This window comes from Dermacentor silvarum, chromosome 8, assembly GCF_013339745.2.
Source record: "Dermacentor silvarum isolate Dsil-2018 chromosome 8, BIME_Dsil_1.4, whole genome shotgun sequence".
NCBI classification, from domain to species: Eukaryota; Metazoa; Arthropoda; class Arachnida; order Ixodida; family Ixodidae; genus Dermacentor; species Dermacentor silvarum.
The window spans coordinates 34,392,792-34,408,880 of NC_051161.1; the positions used below are offsets into that span (position 1 = coordinate 34,392,792).

The following is a 16,089-nucleotide window of genomic DNA, read 5'->3' on the forward strand; positions in this document are numbered from 1 at the left end:
CAGGGCTACGCCCAAGTAAAGCCATACTCGAGAAACAGGGGGTATAGAAGCGTCATCTTCACTTGGCTCCAACTGGCATCCTTATAGGCATCTTATTAGCGACCTGTCGGTATGCGTGGCAAATATGTGTACGCTCGTTGCATCCGCTTGTCTCAAGCAATGCCACACAAACTCTGTCTTGGCATGACCTAAGTTCTGTCACGTGTTGTGCGTCTGTGTCGACAACGAAGACCAACAGTGAAATTACCCAAGGAAAATAATATAGCACGTGACCCGCCGGATCGCGTATAGTAAGAACGCGAGCCGGCCAAAACTCGGACGGAATAAGCCGCTCGCACAGATAATAGGATTAAGAAAAGGGCTGAGAGATTAGGCGGTACCGAACAGGACTCGGTGTACGGTACGCAAATGGATGAACTAATGCAGCAAAGAGTAAAGCAGCGCTCACGTACAACCGAGGGAAGTGGTCGATACTTCTGCGCAGTTGGTCTTGCCTGCCCGAATGCACATGAAAGCGCATCCTTCCTGGTGATTACCGTCGGGACAAACTAGTGGCCACGAATCCCCTCTCTGTCTTGCCTCGACACTGGTTGTGGCAGGAAGGTAAATTGTTAGCAAAGTGGGGTACCGCAAGCTTCTGAATGAAACATGAGGTTGTTCGTTATATAAGGACGTTAAGCGGGGCTTCGAGCCGCGTCTGTGTACTGTATGAACAGAATAGAGAAAGAGAGAGAAGCAGCTAGACAAGGGTATCTGACAAAGACTAACCTAACATAGCCAAACCAAGGTCTAAAGAAAACAGAGCCATTATACGACAGCATGTCGGCGCGGCAGATCATCGAGAATTGAAAGCATACTTAGTCCAATTGTGAAACCAGCAAAGCAAAAAAAAAAAAAAAATCGACTGCCTTGTATGCTAGAGAAAAGTGTTCAGTGCTGTTTGATAATCATTTCGGCATGCCTTAAATGTAGAGCACATGCTCTCATAGACGTAGAATTATGCACGTTACTGAAGGGATTATTGTAATGTCTAGTGACGGTGCTCGTCAACATTTGGACCACTCGTATTATGGGACGGACACTCCGACTCAGCCAACAGGCATGCAAAATCCATACACCAGTAAACCTCTTGTTTGCTACTTACGTTCGCGTTGTTAGTGCCACCACCGACGCACCAGTAGACATCCAGATTGTGCTGCTGTTGTCTAAACCAGTTTGCTCGCACTCATGGTCGATTTTTGCGATGACGCCTGCGATAGTTTCGATTTCTTCTTCGCAAACATTATCGCTTGTTTTAACGCGAAAGCATTAAAGGCCCCGTGTCGTAGAAAATCCGGTGGTGGCGTCGGCGGCGTCGAAGATGGCGTATATATTTAATTATATGTATATGCCACGCCTTGCAATATGACAAGCAGTATATTCGGGTTATATTGCCACACCATTCTATCACTAAAGTTGCTCATACCTTGTCTTACATTCTCGACAAAGTTATTCCTCGAAATTTTGAGAATGACAGCCCACAAACAAATGTCATGAAACAAAACACTGACAGCGCATGCGTTTTATCTTCAATCTTCTCAGACTGAAATATTAAATGTGCGAAACAATAACAGAAGCCTGAAAATGATGCAATTCTTTTGGCGCGGTTGTGCACAACCTCCGGGATCGGCCCCCGCAAGAGGCCGCGTTCCTACAACAAAGCTCGCCTTCGTGCATAGCGTTCAACCGTCAGCGTTTCCCGGTAAATATTACGGTTACATAAGCTGCAGTTGCCGGAAAGCGTGAGAAGCAGTCAGGGATCTTTGAATGCTATCGCGTTCCAATCTCAAAGGTGAAGCTTAAGCGTCCTCCAAGTTTTTTCGTTGAATTATTATGGCTATTTACCTAATGAAAATGAATAGCGTTATGCCTCTCGCTAACAGCTTCCTGGTGGCAATTAACGTTCCCATTCACCAAGTGCGGTCACGACTTCGCGTTATGCTGCACTAAGGAACCCCCTTGTATGAAGTGTTACAATTCTGGCGTTCGATCAAACGAATTCTGCTAGGCCTCAATCACTAAATTCGCTATCTATCATACTGCTAATTCCTTTCTCCTGTTTTATAATGAGGCAACAAAGGACGGGACGTGAAATAAGAAGGATAATTTGATTATATAGAACGCGGACACATTTATATGCATACATTCCGTCCTAATATAGTATATTAATGCTTACCGGAGGATCTACTGGCGGAGAAGTACCTTGGCACCGCAATGTTGCATCTGTATTCTATTTTTGCATACTCCGCATGCTGTCTTTCAAGCTTACGCAAGCAGATATTCCTAATGTTCCTGTATATATGCGTTCGTCAGTAAACTGCTGCTCTGCTTGAACTCGCCACATCCTTCTAGCTTTGCTTCTGCTACACCAGAGATCTGTGTCGTATCATCACTCGCTGGGGCCTTTCTCTGCGAAGTCGTTACTAGCGGTGCAATCTGTCAGTCTCGTGCCGCGATCTTATCTGATGATAAGTTCCCTCCTCTAACTACAATATGTAGCTCAATCTTCAACGACGAACACTTTAAAAAAAGCTTTGCGCGGTTAAAGCGGTTATCGAAAGCTCCTCCAAGCCTGCGCCCGCTATGAGCAGTTCCCAGTAGACCGTAAAACATGTCTCTTTTGGGCAGCTTTGTGCATGCTTTTGGATAGAAGAAAGTGATAACTGTCCGAACTTCAAAAACCTGTGGCAACATTCCAGCGTTTCAATTTAATGCGCCTTCCGTAAGACCCAACAAAAATTACAAAAATATTGTTCACCAGGGTTGTTTTTAATTTACAAACCTTGTAGCTGATGTAGGAAAAGGGGGGGGGGGGGTATAAAAATATAAAAATGAGAAGAGAGAATAACGCATGCACGCACGCACTCACACACACGTGAGTGTACAAATTAGGAATATTTTCCTGATTTAGCGGCGCCTCCTGCATCAACCCAATCGTCCTTCGCATCTTCTGTTCGGCGCTGAAGCGCGTTTTCAGAAGCAAACTGCGGCGCAGATTCCAATACGCCAAACACCGAGCTAACCAGGGAGCCCGCCTGCAATGAGAGTTAAGAACCATAGTTAACAGGAATGGAACTAAGTATACGTGCCCTCGGCTCGCACAGGAGGGGGGGAGGGGGCGCAATTAACGGCCGGAAACGGTCCAGAACGGCCCTTTATCTGCAATGGCATGGCAGACATGGCAGACATGGCTCACGGGCTCCCCGTTCCCGCCGAGGCCCACGCTTATCACTAACCCCCAAGCGAGCGTCGGGACCCGGCGGTCACAACGACGCAAGTTCTTTGTTTCCCAACTCGGTACAATGCGCTCTGATTAAGTTTGTCCGCCGCGTAGCGCAAGGCGTAATTTAATCGGCGAGCAGTGCAATTAATCTTTCCCCTTTCGGCCTCTATATTTCATGACTGCACTATACACGACGCGAAACGAAAGAGACTCCGTAAGGGCGACCCTTGGTGTGGTCAATCGCTGGGTAAGTTGACAAAATTGAAGGTACGGGTTCTGAGCAGCGTTTGCTGTTTTCTCTTCTGTTCTCTTGTCTTTCAATCTTTCATAGCCGCTTTTCGCATTCCCCAATACAGGGTATCCAACCGGAGATTTCCCCTGATAGGGGTTTGATTTTTATCTCTCTCTCTCTATCTCTCCTCAAGGCGTGGCGCAATAAATATCTCAGTCCACTGCGCAATGCTTTAGAACAAAGTTTAAACTGAAAGTGGCTCCTAATGCCAAATATACGGTTGTGACTCCTAGTGCACTGTGGGAGCACGGCCTGATGCAGGCGAAATGAGCAAGGCCGCCAAATGCGCGGGAAAGCACTATAGTGGGAATCATTGACTGCCCTCCGAATCACTATAGTGAACGTACGTGTGCTAATGAGAATCAGTTGGTCACGGAGTAAAAGGCTATCGACAATAAAAAAAGGAGTTTTGTTCTCTTCGTGGTGATAACCTAGGCCTAAAGTCCTCACACCCATTCCCACTGCTGCACTAAACGTTTACCTCACATGCTATACTTGACGACCACCCCCATCGCTCGTCAGCCCACAAAGCTGTGAAGGCACATTTGTCTTCCTTGAGGGCGACTGGCCTGTGTGAACGCCTTTGAACGCTCTGAATCGCTCTGATTCATCGCTTTGAAGTTGCTCTGAATCAAACGGTAGATGCGGAGGTCATCGTGTGGCCTTCGCGCGCGCAATGCACCTCTATTATCAGTTGTAATTTGGCTCTCCAAGAGCGAGTTGAAAACAATACAAACAGGACGAGCGGGAAAAAGTTGCTGCCTCTTTAACGAACATGCTCGCACCAGTCGAATGTCAACTTCTCTTTTCAAACACAGTTGGAATACACACACAAAAAAAAATGGTTGTACCGCGCATTATTATAAGCCGTAGGTGGTAGAGTGAAGTTTAAAATAATTGCGTGCATTGCGTCCTACTGACTACATGTAAATGAAAAGAGAAACGCTGTTCACGTAGACACAATTCTTAAGAGTTCGATGGCATCATGACCTGCGGCAATATAGTATTGTGATAGCTGTACCATTTTCAATTCCCGATGAGAGAACGGGTTGCCGTTAATGGTGCTGCTAGTGGTCAGAAAAAGACTGCCTCGCTTTTGTACTGATATGAGTGAAAGGTGCCTAAGAACATCAGCTAGATTTAGGAGGACATGTCTGTGATTTTAATAAGCAGCGCTGCTGCAGTCTCGTGGAGATGGCGGCATTTAAATAGCGCAGTGTAAGAAAGGAAACCCCACCATAGAAATGCGCAAATTGCGAAGGCGATGCCCGAACTGAAATTGTCTTGGCACTGGGAGGTTCAATGAAACACGAACCAGTAAACACGAGTCGACAGATGAAACAGGCTTAGCGGGCGGGTGCCCTAGAAGCAGAGAAATTACGAATCGCGGAATTCGCGAAGACACACTTAGGAACGTCGCGAACTCTCATTTTCTTTTTTGCTACCCACATAGGAAACCATCGAGGACGGCTGAAAGAGGAATGCGTGTGTGCGCAGAGAAGGCTGGGGAAGACGAGGCCGCATGCCAGGAAAGCGAACATTGCAATGAGGAGTACATTAGTGCAAATTAAATCAAGCGGGGCTCTTTCGAGGTGGCAGTGGCGCTGCTTCGGCCGCGGCGTTGATTTCCTACGCGACACGCGGTGCGAGGGAAAGAGGGTGGTGGTGGAAAAGGGGGGAGGGGCGGTTGACTGCGGCGCAGTCGTATAACCACAGAAAAAAAGCACACAGAGCTTTATTATCTTTCCCCTGTTTTCTTTCTTTTTTTTCCTTTTCTTTTCTTTTTAAAGGAGACGTTCCTGCGATGACACGGCACCGTCTAGTACTGGTCCATACATACATACATACATACATACATACATACATACATACATACATACATACATACATACATACATACATACATACATACATACATACATACATACATACATACATACATACATACATACATACATACATACATACATACATACATACATACATACATACATACATACATACATACATACATACATACATACATACATACATACATACATACATACATACATACATACATACATGTATATATGGATACCAAGAGAAGGGAAGCGGAAGCGCAGTCGAGGACGGCAGAAAACTAGGTGGGGTGATGAAATTAGGAAATTTGCAGGTGGAAAGTGTAATCAGCAAGCGCAAGACAGGGGTAATTGGAGATCGCAGGGAGTGGCCGTCGCCCCACAGCGTACATAATAGGCCGATGATGATGATGATTATGATGATGTATATATTGTCTTGCTCTGGCACAACTCAGTTGTGAGTATGAAGGAAAAGGGATAGACAGGCCACATGATGAGCGCTATATATACAGTTATTGGGACGTGTTGCACCCGTACACAATTATGCCCTCATACAGACATTGCTTGTATATTTGAATGATTCGTGGGGTTGAACTTTCCGACCCAACGTTGTGGCACATAAAAGAACGGAGCACTTAGGATTTCACTTTGATCGGCTGTCGTTCTGTCACGTGTACATGTATAATAAGTCGAAATACATAAGCGCGTTCCGCATTGAAATAATGTCGTAATGCGGCCACTGAGGCCGGCTTTAACTTCACTTAACACTGAAGGCATGGAATGTTTTACTTATAGACTCCAATCCGGACGGCCCAAGTCAAATAAAGTGAGTAAGTCGCGTAATGCTACATCAAAAAAAAAAAAAGTGTGACTGTCGTAGTGTTGATATAAGAGAGGGCTAAATAGAGTATCAAATGTTGTGACCCCTTTGTGCCTTTCCAATTCGGTCATTGTGCGCATTTTGCTTAAGCTTCAATGTAATACGCTTGTGACTTAGAATATCTATAGCAGTTCACACTGTTTTTTTTTCTTCTTTTTTGTGTTGACCAACATGCCGTCCGAACTGTGCCTTTGTTTCTATAATCCCGAGTCTTTTTGTGAGATCTCTCTTTGTTTCTTTAGCCCCGTGACAAGAAGTAGCAGTTGCAACATAAATGCACCAACATCTCGGTTAAAATAATTTAAAAGTAGAGAACCAGTATTTCTGCCGTTTTCATTTCGTTTTCTCATACCGCGCCCATGCACTCTGTTAAGGGCGCCGCAGCCCGGTTGATTGCTGCGCAAAAATTCAATATTCTCGTCTGAGCACGGAACAGACAGTCCAGTAAAAGAAATCGATGCAAAATCTCGTTTAGAACAATATCTAACACGGATAACCAAAACATACAAATGTAGAAAGCCCATATCTGCGGCCACAGAAAACCTATTTTATGCCTATACGCAACGTAACTGCATCCAATGCATCCACATGTGAAAATATGCCGCTGATTAATCCAAGTGACTGACGCAAAGGGTGACGAACATTCCTGCGCCTCCATGTGTCTAGTTTTCCTGCTTTCGTTTTGACCGCGTCAATCTGCAGCTGCGAGAGATGTGCTAGTGCCGCACTGTCGAATACGAACTTTCGCATCTCCCAGTGCGTCGGATATGCTGTCTTTTTATTTCTCTCTTTATAGAGAACCGCATCATGCCATAAAGCAGGCGATGCATCTGACGTCATGCGTCGGCTTCACTCCTTAGCCAACTGACTTTACTGGACGCTCGCCGAGAGAGGTTGCCAACCGCACAAAACTTCGGTGACGCCTCACCCGCGAAGTACGACTCACTCGTATACCACTGGGAAAAGAACAAGAACTCCGCATTGCAGCCTCACGAAAGCGGTATACGCATTCTTCGCTTGTGTGCGTGCCGTACATGGCGCCTGCCTATACAAGCTCATCCGGGTCTTTCTGGTGTTTGAGTTCTCGTTGGTTTCCTATGCGCCAGGCAACGCGGGCGCGCGCGTTTTGTATGCGCGCGCTCCATTTTTCGCGCCATTCCAGCGCGAGACGCGTTTCTTCACAGCAGTAACGGTTTTTTTTTTCTGCGCATGAGCACCGCGTTTCTGTGGTGTCATTGTTCTGTTGGCTTTATATCTTTCTTTATACTTGCCTCAGCTTTGGATCTGCATGACTTTTTCCGCTGGTATCGCGGGTTTGTTTCACTGAAGCCGTGCACGAACACTATAGAGTGCGAACCCAGCGCTTCATTCGCCGTTCAAAAACGTTTCTTCTCTTACATTTTTGTAATGCCTGTCTCCCGCCCCCCCTCCCACAGTAAACGGCGAGTATTTTTTTGTGTGTCCCGGTTCGGAGTTTTCACAAGCCACGTGACCTTATCGGCCCCAACGGACACCGCCCTTTTCCGCGAGTCGACTCTGCGCGTGGCGGCGATGGCGACGATGGCCTCTTCTTCCTCTACATCAAACATGAAAGAGAGAGAAAAACACAAACAAACAAACACCGGTCGCCATTTCGTGCGCCTCTTTCCTCGGTACTGCGAACGTTCACCGCGTCGTCCACGATGCCCCAAGAGCCGGCGCGCTGCCGCGCTTTCCGCTCTACGGCATGATGCCGTTTAATGGGGCGTAGCCTCTCCGAGCCGAGCCAAACCTCTTGCGTTCCTCCATTCTATTCCCCTTTTCTTTCCCGGACAAGCGTCGAAAGGGTCTGCGCAAGGCAGGCTTCGATTTGTCGCATTTTCCAAAGTCATCTCTTGTTTGTGAGTTCGTACCTGCATATATAGGTCACCGAACGTAGTGAGTGATAACGTACTGAACGCAGCGCACCGATTTCACCAACAAATACTTCTCGTTCCTCTTCTTCTTCTTCACTTTTTGTGAACTACTGCTAGGTGCTGCATGCCTTTTTGTTGCTCTTTCACTCTCTGTTTCTCTCTCTTTGATAATATTGCGGTGCGTCGACCGCATACCACAGGGAATATATGTCCACAGAGTACAATGCTTATATAAAGCAAAAATCGCCTAACTTACAAGAAAGGAGCATAAGCTTTTCTAAACAAGATAATATAACCCGAAGCGCTTTCGTTAACTCACGTCAACGGGATACTGCTAGGTTGCTGTGCAGGAGTTCAATGAGACAAAACAGGCCTTGGCAGCTTAGAACGCGCAACTCATTCAGCTTCGGAAAGTGCTTGCGATACGGTAAAGGCGAGCGAAGGGTCATTTCGAGGCGTGCACCATCCTTAAAAAGGAACTGCGGCGTAAATTCAGCGCTTGACGGTGAAACTATCCAGCGTACTTTACTTATGCACTATCCACTTTACGTATGCACAAAGCACGATATTCGCCGACAGTGGGCGTATAGAGCGAAAGTTTTGTAGACTGAGGGCTCCCAAGAGGGTGCTATCTACTATGCATTGCCGCACTGCCCCGTTCTTTGTGTTGGAGGTCGGGAGAGAGAGCAATACTTTAACCAAGAGATCCATGAATAGCGAGGGGTGGTTAGGTTAGAACATATCGGTGGCCTAAGGTCGTAATCCTAGCCGAAAAAACTACAACGTGACCAAGAATTAGGGGCCTTGTTAAGTTACGGCCCGAAATTTCTCTAGGAAGAATATGAAGTTTATACCATGTTTCGTAAACTTTATAATAACTATTATCCTATACCAGGCCGTCATTTTTGTTAATTATCTGCTAAAGTTTCTTACCGAGGAGCACGCATAGCAGTCTTTCGTAACTTTATGCTTCAATAGAACAACGGAAGCGTTCTCTTATTTGAACGCAAGGCTACATTGTGGATTTTGGCACAACACAGTCAGTTACAAATAATATTTCAGAAAGAGGATAAATGGATAGAAATATGTACACGTTTAACAAGCCAAAATCTGTGTTGTCGAAAAAAGCGGTTGCTGTGACGCATAATGTAGAGTCTATGCATAGACCATAAGGCGAAACAAACAAGTGAATACTGCCCCGTGACTATGCGTTTCTTCCTCGCTATCTAAAGTTTAGCTAGAAAGCCGCTGGCCGGAACGAACATTGCGAGCATTGCCTAAATTCCCGCGGCCTCCTGACGAATAACGTAGGACAACAGCACCAAACGAGTGACACTGGCGATTTGCTTCTCACGATGTGCATGCAGCTTTCAACGGTAATCTAGGATGGTTACTTTTAAAACAGCGTCCCTAATATAATCCTGGCTCTTCGGCAACAAACATTCTCACCATGGCCGTGCGTGTCACTGGCGCACAAAGTAACAAGGACATTACTGCAGTACATCAATTAAGACAGATCTCTGCGACCGTTTATAATAAGACTTCGTTCGCAACTTCAAGTGTTGAACACAACCAATGCTCTTCTCTTTCCTTCTGTCTCTATTTTTGTACCTTTATCTCTTACCTCCAGTGCAGGGTAGCAAACCAAACGTGCGTCTGGGGAGCCTCCCTGACTTTCGTCTCATCTATCTGTATCTCTCTCTTTGCATCCCTAATATAGTAGTCTTCTTTTTCTTTTCAGTGTACGCAAACTGATGTTACGTACATGCAGTACAGGCTACTCCTCTTGAAAATCCATATTAATGGTCATAACCTAAAGGACTATGATCCTCGTCCTTCAAATTTGCTGCAGCAAATCATCATCATCACCAGTCACTATTTATGTCCACTGCAGGGCAAAGGCCTCTCCCTGTGATCTCCAATTGCTCCGGTCTCGCGCTAGCTAGAAAATGTCTTTTGTCTATTCAAACCGATCTCAGCGCCAGCTCATCGTCGTGACTTCGTGCTCTTAGGCTTGTTTATACGGCTTACGCGCTGACGTCATCGTCGCCGCCACACACTAGTGCAGCAGGGGAGGCGAAATTCTGAACGTTATCACCTTCCGCGTATCTATAGCAATGCTGTAGAAATTGCGAATAGGACAACAGCGTGGCACACGTGACTTCACGTGAATGCACCCTAAAGCGGCAAACGTGCGTCAACCGTGTCGCTGCCTACGCTTAATGCACTCGGCTACCTTCAAAAGGCCTGCAAAATGATGCGCGCGTTCGCGTCACCGCATACATTACGCCCACACTATGTACAGAACGGCGCGGCTGCTGCAAAAGACGCCCTTTTCGACGACGTAGGCCTGGCCGAAGAACAATGCTAGTGGACAAGTACATCGTTCAGGCGGGACCGGCGTAAATTTGCCGCTAATGCGACGACACCGCGAGAGGTACAGACTCGGCTGTTAAGAAACATAGACGTGGCTGTTAAGAAAAAGCTGTAGGTAAGGTTTAGGTTCGCCCAAGTGTATAGCGTGAGACACTGCGGTAGTTAACCATCCTTAATGCAGAGCCTGTAATGGTGTAACTACAGTTAGCCATTATTATTAGAGCTCACTACTGCTTTAATTAAGTGGCTGGCTGTCTTACGGCCCTGGATTTTGCAAGCTGTGCTACGCGACTTTCTGGGATAGGAAAACAGCAGTGTGCCACCCACGACAGAGTCCCCGGTGTGGTGAACGGTATGTAAAATCAATACAAATTTGCAATCGTACCAAAGAACGTTAAGAAATAAATCTCTAGGCTTACGAAAATAAATGCGAGAGGGTCTCCCACAACCTCCCTCACAGCTAGCTCACCAAGCTCTGTTTAGGAAAAACAAGGAAAATGATGTGATGGACAAATGTGCTATAACCTGCCGGCCTATGCTTACCTAGCAGACATGGTCCGGATATCACGCAGAAAAACATTGAGCAACGCAGAAAAAAGTCCACGGACCAGATATTCGGATTGAAGACATTCCTCCAAATTTCCGTGAAACTCATTGTGCGAAAATTTCTACGGAAATCCCTAAATTTCATTTTTACACATGCCGGATTCTCGCACCTTGACCTATTTTTCATCCTCTCCACCTCAACGCGCCTCCTCCGTTCTTTCAGCTGTTTTTGATGACAATCCACAACGCCAAACGCACTTCAATGATCCTTATATTTTGTGAAACGGCTTTTTCATACGCTCGATTAAGTTTTCTAATAAAAGTATTAGCGTAAATGAAACACGTCATATAAATTTATGCGTACCAATGTTTCTAGAAAAGTGTATGCTAGAATTTGCCTCAATGACAATGTTACACCCCAAAGTACAACAATTTCTGCTGCTACAACAGAAAATTTTGTAGTTCGCTTTACGCCATAGCGTGGCCAGCAAGACGACACTTTCCCAACACTGTGTTACGCATCTCGACGTCATGGCATAAAAACGTGAATTACGCAACCCCGATGCAATGACTTCGATACATAACATGTAATAATGGAAAAAAATGGCCGCATATCTGCTTGCTTCGTTGCAAATGACGTCGAACCTTCTGCCACCCCTGATACAACAACCTCTGTTTTTCCCCCTCCCACCCCTGCCCTCTCACTACTCCCATGATGGATGCAATGGAGGTTTTGCCGAATTCAATTCAGATTTCTTGTGTTCGCCCTGCTCTCACGCCATCTGTTGCGAACATTTATTACTGTTGGCTTAAAGCCGGCTACAGAGCCGCGGCTTCAGTCGGCGTATCTTTTAACGCGTAGCGTCTCTTCGACACCATTTCTAACGCGTTAATTTTTCATTTACTAACGTTAAAACCAGTCCAATGTGTATTCTTAATTAAATGAACGCTGCGGATCACGGTTATGTACATATATTTTGCCTCACATAGGCCAGAGGTTTCCTTTGCGTTGTATAATTTTGACGTGTATGACCCCGTGCCACGAGTGCTACTAGCTTGGTTGGTTTTTGCCGGGCGGTTGAATCGAGTGACAGACAGACAAAGTTTTTCGTGTTTGGGTAGCCCAAGAGAGACTATCGTCTTTAAAAATTCGCGACAACTAGCCAAGTTTCGCTCTAGGCTACGGTTCCTACACGAACGACGAATCGTAAAACACGAAAAAAAAAAAAAACACCGTGGAAGCGCAGGCTAAAAGCAATACCGGCCGGGAACAGCAAGAACGCGCCTCTTGCCGCAAGCATTCCGTCACAGAACTCAGGAATCCCAATATATCTGAGCCGATCGAGGCACAAACACAAATGTGACGCCGTGTGCAACGCCACGCCTCTACACACAGCTTTCCTCTGCTTCTCGAAAAAAGTCAGCACAGGACTGCAAACGCAGCTGGCACATCGTGAATAAGAATGAATCGGGCGATGATTCTTTGAGAGGAGCCGAATCATCTCCCTATACTCGCCTCGTTCGTACTCCTTCGAGCCCCCTCCCCCTATACTCTTTTCTTTTTTTCTCAGACTCCGAGATACTTCCATAGCACGTATACCACCGTGGCACACAGACACCCACGCACACTTCAACTCACATTCAGCCAAACAGACGCACTACGCGCCCCACTATAAAGCCACGCATCATCACCACGCAGGCTCAGCGGTGTCCTATCGATCCGGACTGTGCGGCCGGGCCGGCGGCCCGTTCGCACAGCCGTGGGTGCATGCGTTCGCGTTTCTGGCATACGTCGGCTGCTGGCCGGCGTGAACAGTGAGGACGTTTTGTGCCCGTACCCGCGCGGCCTTCTTCGTGTAAATGAGGCCCAGCTTTGCTTATTCAATTTTGGGCACGGCCTGAAAAAGGAAAGGCGCGAAGAGAGAGGGATATAGGAAAATGTGGGCGGGGTGGTGGGCGAGAGGGTGCGACGTGCTCGGAATGCGAGTCGACCGCGGCCAAATCGCGAGCGCTAATATCGATCCGAAGTTGCGCTCACGCAGCACAGCACGCCGACGCACTTTAGACGCCTCCCCTACCCCACACCATCCCCATAACATCCGTCTACCCTATCCCCTCAAGCACGCACGACGCACAGCTCTAGAGAAGGATTACGAGTGGCCTTCTCAAGCTTTGTTATACTTTCACACATTCCGGATGCATTCGGGTTTTCCCTACCTTTTTATGTACCCACATTTTTCTTTATTGCGTAATATCTTGGTTCTTTTTGATCCCTATGCACTATTCGTCTGTCTGGGCTCGATACCGATACCGTGCTTAGTTCCCGTTCGATTTTTTGCTTGTACTTGCTTTCCTGGCTCAGTATATCAAACTACTACACAGTTTCGTCCCTGTTCTTTTTCATTTTTTTTTCTTTCTTCTTTTGCTTTAGCGTTACATCGCCAGTTTTTCAACCTTCTCCCCTCCCCCTTTCACAACTTTATTCTTTCATCGAGGTAACTTCGCGAAGTTATGGTGCGAATCCGTCTTGTTGATTTGTTGACATTTACCCCGTTCTCTATATGCCACCACAGTTCCTGAAGCAACGTCGATCGCGAATTCTCGGCTCCCCACTCGTTCTTTCGCTCTTTCTTTTATGCAGGTTGCCCCTATCCCACAATCCGTCATTCATATTTATTTCATTTCATATTCATTTCACTCCACGGACCAGCCGCGGTTGCAGCGCGTTAGTGAAAGCTCGGGGCAAAGCATCCATCCTTGTTGAGCTTCGATGATAAACGACGCTCGCCCGCCAAACGAAAGGAAATAAATAAACACAGTAACGCTAAGGTCCGAGACACATTAGATAGGCATGTATACGGGACCGAGGTAGAAACCTCGGCCCTTTCTTTCTTTTATTTTCCTTTCTCGAGTGCTTCGGTGTTTCCACGGCCAAAGACGTTTCTCGCTGGATACGGAAATCCCAGGAGGCGTGAATGCGCTAACATTAGAGAAAGAGGAAAACAAGCAAGGTAAAGAGAAGGCAGAAGAAAGCGCCGAAATGTGGCAACGAAACGGCCAAAGATTTGGAAACGTGTCCGACGAACAAGCGAAACGCGGCAGGTTTCAAAAGAAAGCCGGCTTTTTAAGAAGCGCGCGAGCGACCTCCGCTCAAGAGCCGTCCTGACGTTTATCTCTCTCAGCTCCTTTCACGGTTCGTCTTCTGTCTCTCCTTTGTTTCATTTCTTTATTATTTTTTGTTTCATTCCTTTAATTCCTCGTTAAGAGTGAGGCCAAGGGGTGGAAGAAGTATAAGAGCCGCGGACGGGAGACAAGACGACGTCGCATTTCGTAAGCCGCACTGCAGTGAAGCTCTCTTTCTGCGCACACACACGCGAAGACACACACGGTCTGATGGACGGATCCTCGGGGGAATTGCCGCAGGGCTGAGAACTCAGCGCGCGCGGCTAATGGCTGACGGATTCTACGAGCGAAGGCTCGGGCGGTGCTTTCAATTTGTCGACAAAGCATTAAAGAAATGGCATCACGACGGCGGCTGTTGCTACTGCGGCCGCCAGTACAACAAAGGAAAACGGTCAGAACCTCGATATGACCTCACCGTGGCGTGGCCTTATCCACGTGCGCATGTGCGTGCGTGCGTGCGTGCGTGCGTGTGCGTGTGCGTGTGCGTGTGTGTGTGTGTGTGTGTGTGTGTGTGTGTGTGTATTGCGGCTTTGGGAAATTCGAGGGCCCGTGTCAAGGAGAAACACGCAAAATGCGGTTCAAGTTACACGTATCCGGGGGCACACATTTTCGTGGCGTAATTTTTTCGAGGGTGTAGACGACTCAAGCCGGGCTCTGAGTTTGTAAGCGTGTGCGTTGTTCGCTCATCCGTGCCGCTGCGCTGCTTGCTTTGAGACAGCTTCTTGAGATGCTTTTCTTGAGACCAATCGCGATGAACCAGTTGCTGGGCAGGCGGCGGAAAGTTCATTTGCCTTGAACCCGCCGTGGTTGCTCAGTGGCTATGGTGTTGGGCTGCTGAGCACGAGGTCGCGGGATCGAATCTCGGCCACGGCGGCCGCATTTCGATGGTTCCGAAACGCGAAAACACCCGTGTACTTAGATTTAAGTGCACGTTAAAGAACCCCAGCTGGTCCAAATTTCCGGAGTCCCCCCACAACGGCGTGCCTCATAATCAGATCGTGGTTTTGGCACGTAAAACCTCATAATTAAATTTTTTTTTTCATTTTGCCTTGAGCGTCAAGACGTCATGTCTGCGTGGATCTGCGAGCTTGTGACCACCCGCGCGCAGTGGTAACACCGCCTTAATAGCACAAGGCCTGTCCACTCTGATCCATGACGTCATGCTACCTGGCCCGAAATTTTCATTGCCAAGGCTGGCGTGACGAAAGCGGTGACGTCAAAATCACTGTTGCTTACGGGGAAGCATCGCTATTAGATTCTATGGCAGTCGGGCCAGGTAGCATGACGTCATGGATCGGAGTGCGTAGTCCTTGTGCTATCTTGGTGGTGTTGGATCGACTGCCGTAGAAACAAATGGGAATGCTCCGGAGTAAGCAGCGGTGATTTCGACGTCACCGCTTTCGTCACGCCAGGTTTGGCAATATGAATTTCGGGCCAGGTAGCATGACGTCAAGGATCGGAGTGAACAGACCTTGTTCTATCTAGGTGGTGTTGGTAGTGGTCAGTCATTGCTACTGAACGTAAGCAGCCAAGGTAACTGATATCAGCGATTTAGGGAGCGCGGAGTCAGACGTGGATAGGGGTGGGTTGTGAGACATAAGCCGTAGCACCGAATTGGACACACCAGGGAAACCTGGAGTGGCGCCCAAACCAGCACTTGGTAGAGGACAAGTAGCGAGAACTGCATGAGTTGGAATGTGTTAATGAACTATCAGTGCAACAACAGGAAACAGACGAAAAAGACGAGATATCACAGGCTTATGACCATCTCTTCTTTTCCGTAGATGTCTTGCTGTTGCGCTCCCAGATCATGA

General features: G+C 47.2%; 1 pseudogene; it reads right to left on the minus strand.

The window, feature by feature from the left end:
• LOC119461003 (glutamate receptor ionotropic, kainate 2-like) overlaps nt 1-16,089 on the minus strand; it is a 310,204-nt pseudogene that overhangs the window by 216,584 nt on the left and 77,531 nt on the right.